The following is a 15503-nucleotide window of genomic DNA, read 5'->3' on the forward strand; positions in this document are numbered from 1 at the left end:
TTTTATTGCCAAAATATTCAGAATATATATATATATGATTTATTTGAAACAGGTGTTTTTCATTACCTATATGTGTTTTCTGATTACCTACCATTTGCAACACATTCAGATAGGTATTATAGGAGAATAAAAAGACGTATAAAGTGGGCCATGTCCTCAAGGGACTTACACTCTAGTGGAAGATGAAACAGTAACAGATATTACATGAATCCCCCTTCTCCCTACCCACCCCGCTTTTGCCTTAGGACGATTACCTTTAGTCGTTCTGTGTGTTTTGTCTTAAGGAGTCCAGCCATTATTCTAGAAAGGAAAATGTCCAAAGTTATAGATACCTCATGTGGGTAGCATTTCAAGTAATGGGATGAAATATTTTAATTAATCTTTCTACTCTTTAGTTTTATAAATGGATATGTTTCCATTTAGCTATATAATTTTTTTTTCTTTTCTTTTTTTTTTTTTTTTGGCCACGCCACGCAGGTTGCGGGATCTTAGTTCCCCGACCAGGGGTTGAACCCGGGCCACGGCAGTGAAAGCATGGAGTCCTAACCATTGGACCACCAAGGAGTTCCCTATATTATCTTTTAATATCACCAATACTGAGTTAATCATATCTTCCTCGAAGCAATAAAAATACCCACTCATTTATTCAACAAATATATCTTGAGTGCCACTATATACTGAGCATTGATCCTGGCACTGAGATTCATTAGCAAATAGGACAAACTGCCGGCCATTGTGGTGCTACCATTGTAGTTCCAGGAAACAGTAAATCAATAAAGAAGGAAATACATAACAAGTTAGATGATGATAAATGCTACAAAGGGAAGCAAAGCAGGCTAAAGGGATTGAGAGGAACGGGGAATTATTTTATATAAGGTGCTCAGGGATGGCCTCTCTGATGAGATGACCTTTGAGCAGAAACCTGAAGTGAGATCAAGCACTGAAGATACTTGGGATAAGAGTGTTACAGGCAGATGGATGAGCAAGTGCAAAGACCCTGAGGTGGGAGAGTACTTAGCATATTCTAGGATCAGAAAGGAGCCCAGTGTGGGTGAATCAGAGACTTAGAGAGACAGTGGTCCCATTAAGTAAACTAAGATAATCAGTCTCTACTTAATAGTCCAGACACTTGCACACTCAAAACCAGACAACACTATACTTATAAATACAGTAAATACAGAATCAGCTGATAGTGTCAGTCTTGGATCTTTCCCCAGGTATCACCAGCTTAATGGCTAAAGTCCAGTGTTCTCTTCCCTACAATGGATTAAATCTTGCACGCTTCTTAATTTAGAGATGAAAAAAATGCACACATACTGGATGACCCCTGGGAATTAGAACTGAAGAAGAGGGACCAACATGGTGTTTGCTCTGACACTCATACAGGTCTAAACCTCTTAATTTAACCTGCCACCCTTCCTGGCTATCTCAACCCTAAATTAGCCTCCAGTTCACCCTTTCTTTCTCTCATCCGCATTCAATTTCTGCAAACTTGTATCCATCAGAAAACAGATTGGGCCACTGTGTTTGGAAGTGAGACACTGCAAACAGTGTGCTTTGGTTAGTTTTGCATCTTCAGTGAAATAAACTAATATACAGGCGAAATTAACTTACCTGAAAAATAAGAAAATGCTAGACAACAATATAGAAGTCTGGATTGATTGGAAAAAAAAAAAGGTTGAAGATAATTATGTATGCGCTTAGTAATAGGAATGTCCATAGGCATTCTTTAAATCACTGCAACACAAACTCATCTGATTACAAAAATATATCACCTGAGGCACTTTGTAAAACTACACTCCCTGTGCCCCACCCCAGAGTTATGGAATCAGATTCTCCAGAGAGGGGCCAAGGCATCTGCATTGGGTTATTTAGCAAAATAATGCTTTAAGTGAGTATGTTGCATAATAAATTCAATTTATATATCCCTTCTCAGGTGTATATCCAGCATATAAGTGAAATGAAACCTGTAGGCTTTGTGTTCATTATGCTACTTTTGGATGAGCAGCTTCTGATATCTTAACTAGCGTTTAAGAGTTCTTAGGCCTTCTCTCAATGTTGTTTACTTTCATTGTGTTGCTGAACTGTCCCTTCTGGAAGAATGGGATCCTTTTGACAAGTCATATTTCCAGAGCTGCTAAACACCTGATTTGGAGTGATGTCACCCATGTGGCCTTCTGCCAGGCCCAGAGTTAAAAGGTCAAACTCAGATTTTAGGCTGGATCCCACTCACTAGGGAGGTGGGTTGGAGTTAGAAGGCCAACCTTGTCCTTCCATAGTTTTACATTAGAAGATAAAATTAGTGTTCATTTTTCTGGGCACAGTTATTTCATTGAATTTAGATTCTATTTTGTAGCACAAAGTCAAAGATAACGAGTTCTGATCTGTACAATCTGATGCTGGTCCTTGGTGAAATATTTAATGGGATGATGGTTGCAGTTTCATCTCTAGGGCTAATGGTAGCTTTAAGTATTACCCTAATAAGATGGTACTAGGCTTTCTGTTGATCTGTAATTAGGTCCTGTTTTAAACCAACCGCAGAGACTAGGCCACCCAAATGGACCCAGTGCCATCTGATTTAAGGAGGATTAAAAGTAAGTGCTGGAGCAGTGATGAAGAGCTGTATCTAGCAATTTCTACTATACTCTGCAAAGTCGAACAGAGAATTTATACATATAGCCAAGTAAGTCAAACATACATAACATTTATACAACACCACCACCCAAGAACCCCAAGAAGTATTTGTTTGAAATCTATAGATAATTGAAACAAGATTATTATTTTGATGTTTGATTATTGAATCTAGTTTTCTTTTAAAGATTTAGGTAACTCAGGCAAATGCTTTGGTTCCTCTCTGTGACTTTGATACAACCAGGCATACGTTTCAGGTTAAAAAATAAACAATTTGGTTAAATTGTATTTTCCCTCTTATTTTGTCCTTAGTCTGAAGCCACATTTTTTCCCCCTTTTTCCCTCCCTCCCTCCCTCCCTTCTTTCCCTCCTTGGTCTGTCTCCTGATGCCACTTTGCTGATTTTTTTCCCTCCCATATTACTTGATAGGAATTGACACATGCACTTCTTCCATGCAGTGATATAAATATGAATCTGATTTTGCTGTGTTCTGAACTTTGCTGTGTTCTCTTAGCATTTATAGCAACAGCAACCCGTTCTTTTCAGCTGAGCCAAGGGTTAAGATGATGGCAGCAGGTGATGGTACCTTATCTAATTCAAGTCAACTGAGCTTAACCTTGGAAAATGTTTACTTTTAAGTTCTTCTTAGTATAAGGCAAGCCTTGTCCTAAATTAGAGTCCTCACTCATGATCCCTGATACTCACTTCGGGGTGCAGGCACTCTCTTCCTTTTCAAAAGGTATTCAGGGATTCCTGCTCAATTATAAAAAGTGAGGTCTAGGCTGAAACAGGGTAATGATTGGTTTGGCAAACTTGTCCAGGAAAAATTCCTTAGCGAGCAGCAACAGGCTGAATAGGAATTTCTGCTTTGGCCCAGGAGGATGGGTGGGTTGCTTAGTAACAACAACATATACCTGGAAGTCCCTCAGACAGCTTCACGGTCTTCAAACGGAAGCCTCCAAAATTCAGATTCACTCTACCCTCCACCTGCCCTGCATATTTCCATCCATTAGAGAAGTCCTGGTTCCTTGCTTCCATTTTATTTACCCATCTATCTATCCATCCATCCATCCATCCATCCATCCATCTATCCATCCATCCTCCATCACCAGAAAATTACATTTTATGCTGTAAATCTTTTAATGGTCTGTGGTAGAAAGGACTGGGCTATAATGGGGTAAGTGGGGTAGAAGCAAGGAAGTACTTCTTTAGGGATCTACCCCCAACTTCCACCCCCATTTATATTGGGAAGGGAATTAAGTGTTTTAGCGTGATGTGTTCTGGTGAGTAGCAGGATTAAAGCAATATTATTTTTAAAAACAGCACATTTTGATTTGCTCTATAAAATGCCCACCAAGCACACATTTTTAGAGCTCTGTGGAAAGTACTTAAAAAGCTGATACGTTTCAGGGGATTTCGATGTACATTTTGAGAATCTGTCCGGGTTATGGAGATTGACCGAGCATTTGAATGGGCCTTCAGTGGAAAGCAATCACTGCCTGTGGCGATGAAGAGGCTAATTTTACTTTGTAATGAACAGGGCAATGAACTTTGTGGGGAGCATTTTTAAAGCGGTCTGACTTCACATTCACTCCCAAGGAAATGCTTCCTTTACAAGTGTGAATGCAGACACCCCCCAGAGCAGAAAGGCAAGCAAGATTCGCCTGTTGCTTCTTTTCATTTTGGCGCCAGCCTTTCGTCCAAATGGTGGATGTGCACGTGTAGCAAACACCCCAGGGCCAGAGTCTCTTTTTTAAGGCTTCTGAATTTAGATCGGGGTTTCAGAAAACGGGGAAAAGTTGAAGTGAAGGGGAGAAGAATGGAGAAAAGAGAGGAAGAAAAAAGGAGCAGGGAGAAACTATGCTTTAGCCCCCTTTGAGTGGCCAGCCTTTTCTCAGTAGCATGAGATTTGCCATGCTCCGGCGGCAGAGCTGGGCTCTAAGAGAGGATGACGTGTGCTGTTTATCCTCCTGGCGGATTGATTCTGATTTTAACTTGATGCCTTGAATCCTAGATCTAGGACGAGCCTTACAGATCATACAGAGTCTGTGAGTAACCAAGAGTAGGATTTGGAGCTGAAAGTTTGATTTGAGGAAAAAAGTGCCTTACATTCTTTCTTGTGTGTTGCATACTGGCGTTGTATGAATTGAAAATCTGAGGTTTTGATTAAGTAAAAAAATATACTCCGTTTTTTTGGTAGGGAGATTGAGAACAGGGGAGGCATTGCCTATTTGCTTCTTAAGATATGAACGTGAGTATACGAAACACGTGGTTAAGGTTCCGACAGCATTTCTGTGAGTTAAAATGGCCTTTCCTTCCCACACTCACCCCAAATCATTGGTTTTAGTTCTCAGTTCAGTGAGCCTCAGAAAATAACTGCTTTCTTTACTTCTTGGATCTAACTTTTCAAAGCAGCAAGGAACAAATATAGCTTTTGCCTCTTCCCTGTATTGCCAATAAGATAATTAACATAAGATCAGAGGGTTTGTCTTTCATTATTTTTCACCTGTAAAATGAAGTTGAACTAAATGATCTCTGAGGATAATCACCTGCTCCAACATTCTGTGAGTCTCATTTTCTCCCTTCCAGTGGGGTCTGGGCTGGTGGCGGCTCACAGAATGATGATGTTAACAAGAGAGGAGACTACAGGGCACAGTGGGACCTGCTTCTGCTCCCAGGCGCCCCTCAAATCATTTTATTTTAGCAAAATAAAAGGTGGTTTAAGATGACAAAGAAACAGACTTCTGGCCGGCGAGAGGAATTCAGAGGGCCACACGGAATTCAGCATCTAAGCGGTAAGATCAATGGTTTACTTAGTGGACCCCCTCACAGCCTCACTGGGCTGGTAGATAAAGGTACAAGAAAATCAGATAAAAAGGGCTGGCGGGTACTCTGAGAACCCCCTTCCAGAACAGCACCCAGGAAGTGGTTTACTCTGCGCAGGCTCGTAGAGTGAAGGAGAGGCAGTATTGGAATGGACGGAACATTGAATAAAATTTAGTAAAATGCAAACAGCAACAAATGGGCCTTCTCCTCTTGCCTCTTGCTGTCCTTTCCTCCCCCTTTTCCTCCTCCCTTCATCCTTCCCCTCCCATGCCCCACTTCCAGATTCCTCCTCCTCTTAATAAAACATAATTCAGGGACACCTACTGTCAACCAGTATTGCCAAGCCAATGGTTTAATAAGTGTTCAGAAAAGGTATTAAATAATATAAGAATAAGAATAGCACCTGCAGTTTCACTTCGATTGTAAGACAATATACACAGGGAACCCTGCTCAATGTGATGTGGCAGCCTGGATGGGAGGGGAGTCTGGGGGAGAATGGATACACGTATATGTATGGCTGGGTCGCTTTGCTGTGCACCTGAAACTCTCACAACATTGTTAATCGGCTATACTCCAATATAAAATAAAAAGTTAAAAAAAAAGACAATATATGATTTCACTCCAGGGCACACAAATGACTATTCATGTAGGTCAGGAATAAAATCTCCTTCTCTGGTATCCTATTGTGTTATAAGATTTAGAAGTCTCTGAAGTCCATTTTCTCTGAAGTCAGTGTTGGTAGCAGGAAAAAATGGATTGAAGCCCCTGGAAGTTCTCAAGTAGAGGATTTTGATAGGTTAGAAGAGCCTTTAAGTACATTTATGCTTCCTGTGCAGACCACGGTTTTTAGCTGCTTTGGAATCGTGGTGGCTACTTTTAAAACTATGTCTATCTTACATAGTTTTGGAAACATTTTAAAAAAGGACAAACGTCTCAATAGAAATATGGTCCACAAACATGAGTAGACAGTTCACAAAAGCTACAAGTGATTAATAGACATATAAAATAATATTCAGTTTATTAATAATCCAAGAAATATAGATTACAGAACAGGGAAGCTCAAGGTTTCCCTGTCAAATTGGCCAAGATTAACAAAACTAGGTTTCGGTAAAATACATTTCTAGAAGGATTATACATTCTTACAAACTTTCTGGAAGACAGTTTAGCAAAACTGGTTGAAATGGGCCTACCTTCTGACACCTGAATTCCAGTTTTAGGGCTTTATCTTAAGGAAGTAATCAAGGATATTAATTGTAGGAATATTTTTTAAAGTGAAAAATCAGCAAAGCTCTAAGTGCCCAGATACAGAGGACTGGTTTAGTAAATCACAGTTCAGCGGTAAGCATTATAAATCAGATTATGGAAAAATATTTAATGACAGGAAAAATGTTCATGGTGTATTATGTTAGAAGGTTTTCAGGCATAGAAAATAAATAATAAACTATGATAATAAAACCACAGTAGGTTAACAGTGGTTTGCTCTCTGCATGGAGAAATTATAGATGCTTTTGTCTCTTATTTGTTCTTCTCTGTATTCTAGTTTGCTGAAGTGAGCTTGTACTGTTCTTGTAATTAGAAAAATTTTAAGGTTATTTAAAAAAGAAGTCATTTGGCCATGGAGAGATTTAAAAATAACACACACACAGCTGAAATAAAATGGGAAAGCCTGCTTGCTTGCTTGTTCCTGGTAGAATTCAGCTGTTCCCTCCCTGCTGATAGAGGCATGTCACTCAGCTCTTCACTGCTGGTATGCCACGTGTGTCTTCTGCACTGTGCCTCACTCACCTGTACACTTTTGGGTTAGTGTCTCAACAACCCTGTCTCTTTGGATTTGACCAATTATCAAGTGCACCTATTTTTCAAAATAGTACACCCAGGTGTGGGAGTTTCCAGCCTTTGTATAACTTGCAGCTGGGGGCGTGGGGGGAGGGGGCGTGGGGAGCGGTGGTGGTGACTAAGCAGAAGAGAAACCTTTTCATCCACTCAGTAGGCTGCATGCGCCTGCGCAGTTTACCTTGGAGAAAAGTCTCTGGAGGCGGGGCTGCCTTCCATGCAATCTCTGACCTAACCTGAGTGGGTGCTCTTGGGAACGACTCGGTGGTAGGTCCAGTTGTATTTAATCTTTTTTCAGGACTAGGGAGAACCCGGAATATGACTTCCTTTAAAAACAAAAAGTAGTTGTAGGCACGGTTGAGTTATTATTTTTTTTAAACAACAATTTATTTTTTCCGTAACATAGACTTGCTTTTCCCTGGAGGGCCAAGCGTGTGAGTCATGTACCTGCTTCTACAAGCTGGTACATAGATCATGCCAGACGCGAGATGGAGTCTGTTAGTTAAGCTGTGTGAGATTGCATCACTGAATTTCCTGCAGGCGTCTTTAATGGAAGCTTTGTCGCAAATGTGAAGTTATTTACTTATCAGCCTATCCAAGGAGCATCCACCAGGGAACAGAAAGTACACGATGTGAACTTGGAGGGAGAACGTGGCCTCACAGAATCACTTAAGTTGCCAAAAATATGTCAGGGAAAAAACGGGGGAGGGGCGAGGTTTAAACAAAAAGGAAATGAACTTTGCTAATGTGAGCAAAACCAAAGCAACGTTAGGTTGTGGGAATCAACACAGAGTTTGTGATTATACTTTTTGGTTGTGGATTCAAAGGTGAAATTTGCAATTGTCCCCTTCTCTCCCATGCCTACCTGGCTTCCCCTCCCCCATACTTTCCTTCTCATTGTGCATAAATTAATCAGCTCTCAAATACTGTACCTTACATTTTCAAAAATCGTTATCGATTTTGGTCGTTCAAAGTCTAAATAAAGGTGCATATCCTTGTAGGGCTTGCGAGAAGGAGATTAGGAAGGGCTACGGTTTGTCTTTTTATCCTGTGTTTATCCAATTTCAGTAAATAGCCTGAAAGGTGTGGTTTGTATTCAGCCACGCAGGACCACAAATTTGCTTTTTGAATTTGCCCACAAATCTTGGGACACAGTTCATTTATCACTCCTAGTGTCCTGAAGTTGAATCGGCTGGCGGTTGTACCTGTTTCTCTTCTCTTTTCCTCATTTAAAAGACGCACATCCTTTTTTTGGGTTCCTGATCCTAATTTACAGTAAAATACCTATGTGGTCGATACCCAGGGCACATTTAATTACAAGTTGGGAGTTTTTCTCTTGCAACATAACCTACGGTTGGCCAGGTGAACCAAATTGAACATGATATTCTGAGATTTTGTTGTTGTTGTGCCAGATATTCCTGGAATATGGAAGAAATTGAAAATGTTTTTATGAATCTGAGATTTTTATTGTATTTACTGTTTGATGGATTATTTTATAAATCACAGTTTTGAAGCATTTCTGAATGACCTACCTCACTGTTTTCAATGCTATGGTGGAGGCTGACTTTTGTTGCAACTATTTTATGGTGCAGTTTTGCACTTGCCGTGTGTTTTCTTTTTTAAGCACCATTTCTTGGGGAGGCTTTTTTTTTCTGATTATGCAGATACTATAAGGCCATGAGAAAAAACTGGAAACTAGAGAAAGGTATATAGAAGAGAAGTCACTCATAATTCCAGGGCCCTAACGCTTCATATATTTTCTTACCGTTATGAATGTGGTTATAAAAGTGTACAAATTATAATCTCCCGTTTTTACATCATTCATGCCATTCTGCATTTTCTACTTAATGCCTTATTATTGGCATTTCACTAGTCTCTTAAGTATACTTCTACATAGCATTTAAAGATGAAATCTACCATCTCCTATTTTTTATGTTTAGGTTGTTTTACTTTTTCATTATTATAAATCATGCTTATATATAAATCTTTGTATCTCTGCTTATTACTTTAGAATAAGTTTTTGGAAGTATAAGAACAAAAGATAAATATTTGTAGGTTCTTGATTCATACTTTGAAAATGACTTCTAGATAGGTTGTAAAAATTTCTGTTTTCTCCCAACAGTGTTTGAGAGTGTCTTTCTCACATCTTGTCACCAGTCTATGAGATTTATAATTTTTTGGTCAATTTGAACAGCAAAAAAAGTGAATTTTTGTTTTAAATTGCAGTCTGATAATTAATGAGGTTAAACATTTTCTCAGATGTTTATTCGTCATTTAAGTTTCTTTTTTTACCAAAGATCTTGTTTTTGCCTTGGCTACTACATACAGTTATTTTGTTGTGTCCTGGACGAGGGGACCTTGGGGTTGAGATCGAGCTATGCTTCCCTCTGGCCTCTGCCCGGGGAAAAGGGCACCTTACAACATCTATACAAATGTACCATATGGGCTAGAAGTAGTCTGTTCTTAATTTTCACTCTTTTTTTTTTTTTGAATTGGGATGCTGATATTTTTATTATTGATTTGTGAGCGCTTTTTACACACCTGAAATTATTAACTGTCTTGTCAAAATTCTGGCTATAGTTTCCTCAAGTTCTTGGTTACCATTTAGTTTCATGATTTAAAAAATATTCAGAGCTTTAGATATTTTTTTAAAATATTTTTAAAATATAAATTTATTTATTTACTTTTGGCTGCACTGGGTCTTGTTGCTGTGCATGGGCTTTCTCTAGTTGGGGCGAGCGGGGGCTACTCTTCCTTGCGGTGCGTGGGCTTCTCATTGCGGTGGCTTCTCTTGTTGCGGAGCACGGGCTCTAGGCGCGCGGGCTTCAGTAGTTGTGGCACACGTGCTTAGTTGCTCCGCGGCAAGTGGGATCTTCCCAGGCCAGGGCTCGAACCCGTGTCCCCTGGACTGGCAGGCGGGTTCTTAACCACTACACCACCAGGGAAGTCCCAGAGCTTTAGATTTTTTGACGTCAAATGTATTGTTCTTATGAGTGGGAGTACTTTCATTACTTTCAAATGTGCAAAGTTTGAGATCAACCTTTGTGGACTTAACTCATTAAAATCTTTTCCTTTATTTTAGCCTTATTTTTATGGTTATTTAAAAAGCTCTTTAAAGATGATTAATTCATACTTAATTGTAAAAACATTAGAGAATACAACTACTCTCAAAACTACCACTCAAAGTTATTAATAGTAACACTGCTAACACTCTGACATCTATATTTTTACTTTTTTCTATGCCTGTACATACAAATATACTATGTATACAGAAATGAGATAGTAATTTATATACTGTTTAGTAACTTATTTTTTAAGTTAATATTGATATAGCTTTTCATGGTGGTAAATAATTTTAACGGCCCATAGTTTTACATTGAATGGAAACGTCCAGATTAATTTAACCAGTTCCCTGTTGTACATTTAAAATTTTCATGTTTTTTACTATTAAAGTCAATATTTGCATGACTTATAGCTAAATCTTTACACACTTCTTAGTTTTGTCCTTGGTATACATTCCAATGAATAGACATCCCTGATCAAAAGCCATCCTCTTTTTATTTTTATTATTTATTTTTTTACATCTTTATTGGAGTATAATTGCTTTACAATGGTGTGTTAGTTTCTGCTTTATAACAAAGTGAATCAGTTATACATATACATATGTTCCCATATCTCTTCCCTCTTGCGTTTCCCTCCCTCCCACCCTCCCTAACCCACCCCTCCAGGCGGTCACAAAGCACCGAGCTGATCTCCCTGTGCTATGCGGCTCCCACAAGCTATCTATTTTACGTTTGGTAGTGTATATATGTCCATGCCACTCTCTCGCTTTGTCACAGCTTACCCTTCCCCCTCCCCATATCCTCAAGTCCATTCTCTAGTACGTCTGTGTCTTTATTCCCGTCTTACCCCTAGGTTCTTCATGACATTAAAAGCCATCCTGTTTTTAAAGATATTTGGTTCATATTTCCAAACTGCCATCCAAAAATCCTCTCATTAACACTCCCATCAACACTGTATCTGAGGGAGGATTTCACCTTCCTTCTCCAGCAATTCATATTATCCTCTTTTTTCTTAATTTATTTTTTTAAATTGAAGGATAGTTGATTTACAATGTTGTGTTAGTTTCAGGTGTGCAGCAAAGTGATTCAGTTTTTTATATATTCATATATATATATATATATATATATATATATATATATATATACTTTTTTTCAGATTCTTTTCCCTTACAGGTTATTACAAAATATTGAGTATAGTTCCCTGGGCTATACAGTAGGTCCTTGTTCGTTATCTATTTTATATATAGTAGTGTGTATTTGTTCTTCTTTTTAGTCTTTGCCAATTTGATAGGGTGAAATGGTAATTTGTTTTGAATTGCATTTCTTTCCATTTACTCAAATTGTATTTTCTCAGGAGAACTTTATGTTTTGTTTTGTTTTCTTAATGTATATATGTAGTATTTTGATATTTTAAAAGCTCTTCTTGGGGTTTTATAGAGAGTTCAGCATTAGTAAAAAGAGTTTATCAGCAGTAGGCCCAGCCGTGGTCTCTTCTCTTGGTACAAGTCATTGTGTCTGAGAACTGTCTCTAATTCACAGCTCCCATCCCTTGCCAATGAAAGCAGGGACCCAGGCCTTCACTCAGGCTCCTTAATCAAAGGCCATAAATTCAGGGAACTTAGTCAAGGGTTAGGGAGCCCATGTCTCCAAGCTGACTGGTGATGACTAAGCTCAGGATGAATACATCCAAACAACAAATGGGTGGTCACCGTACATACAAATCTCTTCCACTTCATGATTTATTGAGTGCCTACAGGCCAGGTACAGAGCCGGGCACCATGCCAGGCACGGAGACCACAAAGATTAGACAGACTACTAGTTTAAGGTCTGAGGACCTTAAACAATATAATTAGAAAAAAACGCAATTTATTTTAAAAATGCACATTTACCTTTCATTCTTGAGGTAATTAGTTGTGGGAAAAGTGGAGGCAGGCAGGTCCAAAATCCTGTGAGTCTTCCAATTTTCTGCCTTATTTTGACTTGAAAAGATCTTTCACTATTTTTCATTTCTCAGGTTTGATTAGGCTTGCATCCATTCCCTTTTTTTTTTTTATCTATTATTAGTGGTTAAGAAACAGTTTGGTTGTTTATCTAAACAGTACGGCTATTTAAAGTGGAGTCACTTTTCAGAGGTAAATCTCCAGGGCTCTATAATTAAACTTTTTATTCAAAACTTTTCTAGAGCTATGGGTGAAAACTTCTGTTTTTGTTCTCTGTCATAGGTATGTTGCTTGTAGCGTTAAAGGTAACATCTGTGGGAACTGGGAATTTGTGGAAGTAATTTGGTACTTTTCTAAACTGAAGTATAACATGAAAACATCTAGGACAATTAGAAAGTTATTTTAAAATCGTTGGTGACATTAGAGCCAGCTGTACTAATCAGGAACTCATTATCTGGTCTGAATTATCCAGGCTGTTTTCTTCTATCTTCCTCTTATAGTTAACCTTTTAGATATATAATTTTTTTTTCTGTACATATCTAATAGAGAGGGCGTGAAAAGGAAAATTCAGCTTAATTAGTTTGGCTACTGATTAAAAGAAAAAAAAATCTAATTCCAGTAGAAGGTTGAACTCATTATTTTAAATACATTCTTTGATTATCTAGGATTTCATGTGATACGTGTTACACCTTCTATTTTTTCAAATGTTCTTGAAGCTGTAAAACTAAGGATTGTTTGATTAGGAATTCTAGCATTTGCAAGCTATAAATAATGGCCTTCCCCATGAAACCACTATGCCGATGAAGGGAAGTTTTTAAGTAATTGGTCATATTGCGTATTTTTCTCTTTTTTCCAACCTAACTTTATAATATAAATGTTTGGCCATGATTTTATGATTTTTTTCTAAATATTTTAATAGCTGCAGAGCATTATGTGCTGTGGACTTACTGTCATCGACTTACACGTAGGTTACGTGTAGTTTGTTGCCATGGTTTTCACTATTATAAAATCATACTTTTATAAAATCTTCAGACATAAAATCTTTCAAGATTTGAGAGTATTTCCTAGAATGAGTTTCTACAAGTGGAATTTACTGGATTCAAATGAACAAATATTAAAAAGTTATTTCATTACACAAAAACTGTAAATAAATTCAGGGAGAAAAAAATAAATGCCCCTTTTATATTTCTTTATCTCCTACCATTTTCAACAGAATTTTGACAATCTGTTGGATAGCCTTATAGATGTGTTTCTAGGCATTATATCCCATATGAATGTGTATGTGTTTGAGAATCTACAAAATTTTCACAAGTAAATTATTTTATATATTGTTTTATGATTTTGACTGTTCTATGTCAATAATACCAAATCACCTTTTTGGTTGCACAGTATTCTGCAGTATGAACATACGAATGACTAAAGGATAAATTCATAGAAGTGGAACTTCTGGGGCAAAGGTTTTGCATATTGAAATCTTAGATTGTTCTCCAAAAATGCTGCTTTAATTTGTACACCAGTCAATAACGTTAGAATATGCTCATTTCTGCTTACCCTCAATCAATGGATCTTATCAGTCTTTCCCCACTGTGGACTGTTAAGGTTCTTTGCCTGTTTTTCTATTTTGTTGGCCTTTTAAAAAACAAGGTTTTATTGAGGTATGATTGACACACAAAGAATTGCATGTATTTAATAATGTGTCCAATCAAAGAGTTTGTACATGTGCAAACACCTGTGATACCATCACCACAATCAATATAATAGACATATCCAGCACATCTCAGAGTTTCCTTGTGTCCCTTAGTGTGTGTGTGTGTGTGTGTGTATGTGTTAAGAACATAACATGAGATTTACCTTCTTAACATGAGGTTTACCTTCTTCACAAATTTTGAAGTGCACAATACTATATTGTTAACTACAGGCACTCTGTTGTACAGCAGATCTCCAGAGCTTATTCATCTAGCATAACTGAAAGTTTAAACCCATGTATAACAACTCCCCATTTTGCTCTCCCTGCAGTTGCTGGCAACCACTATTATATTCTCTCTTGTATGAATGAGTTTGACTACTTCAGATACCTCACAGAAGTGGAGTCATGCAGTATTTGTCTTTCTGAGTCTGGCTTTTTTCACTTAGCATAATGTCCTCCAGGTTCATCCATGTTGTCGAAAATAGCAGGATTTCCTTCTTTTTTTAAAGCCGAATAATATTCCACATTTTATATATACCACATTTCCTTTCTCTGTTCACCTGTCAATAGACGCTGGGGCTGTTTCATATCTTGGCTGTTGTGAATAGTGCTGCAGTGGACATGGGAGTGCAGATATCTCTCCAGGATCCTGATTTCAATTCTTTTGGATATATACCCAGAAGTGGAGTTGCTGGATCATGTGGTGTTCTTGGTCTTTCCTTGATGAATTTTAAGAGTTGTATTTGTACTGAGAGATTAGCGTGTTGTCTACCAGTTTGTTGTCATTTGACTATGTTGTTTTTGCTCTGCAGAGGTTTTTAAAATCTAGGTAGCCAAATTCATCTGTTTTCTTAAATGGCTTCTAGGTATTATGCCTTGCTTAGGAAGGCTTTCTCTGTTCTAAAGTTACAAACAACCCCTATCCCAATACTGACTTCTCAGTTTTATTCTATCATTCTATGACTTATCATTTCGCATTTCCATTGAAAACTTTGATCCACCTAGAATTTGTTTGATGAAGAAATGAGATAGGATCCTTACTTAATTGTTTTTCTAGATAGCTCCCCTGTTTTGCCCACAGTGTTTATTGAATAATACTGTTCATACTATAATAATATTTCCACTTGTTAAAAATTCAGCCTTTATCATATGTTAAATATCTGTGAATATTTGGGACTATTTCTTAGGTCTTTATTCCATTACAATGATCTACCTATTTATGCTTCAGAAGCAGCTAACTACCTATTTATTTATCCTTACAAAATTTTTTTTTTTTTTTTTTTTGCGGTACGCGGGCCTCTCACTGCTGTGGCCTCTCCCGCTGCGGAGCACAGACTCCGGACGCGCAGGCTCAGCGGCCATGGCTCACGGGCCCAGCCGCTCCGCGGCATGTAGGATCTTCCCGGACCGGGGCACGAACCCCTGTCCCCTGCATCAGCAGGCGGACTCTCAACCACTGCGTCGTCACCAGGGAAACCCCAAAATGTTTAATAATATCTGAAAGTGCTGTGCCATCTCATTACT

The 15503-nt window shown here is 38.2% G+C and overlaps 1 protein-coding gene across 1 annotated transcript in view; it reads left to right on the forward strand.

Moving 5' to 3' along the window:
• The first annotated feature begins 7477 nt into the window (after positions 1 to 7477).
• The window catches only part of GRHL2 (grainyhead like transcription factor 2), a 157433-nt gene continuing 149407 nt past the window's right edge, over positions 7478 to 15503 (forward strand). The window contains exon 1 of the mRNA XM_060287348.2: positions 7478 to 7557. The gene's annotated coding sequence lies outside the window, so the exon portion shown is untranslated. The remainder of the gene's footprint in view (positions 7558 to 15503) is intronic.

The sequence above is a fragment of the Globicephala melas genome, chromosome 17, assembly GCF_963455315.2.
Source record: "Globicephala melas chromosome 17, mGloMel1.2, whole genome shotgun sequence".
In the NCBI taxonomy this organism is placed as follows: Eukaryota; Metazoa; Chordata; class Mammalia; order Artiodactyla; family Delphinidae; genus Globicephala; species Globicephala melas.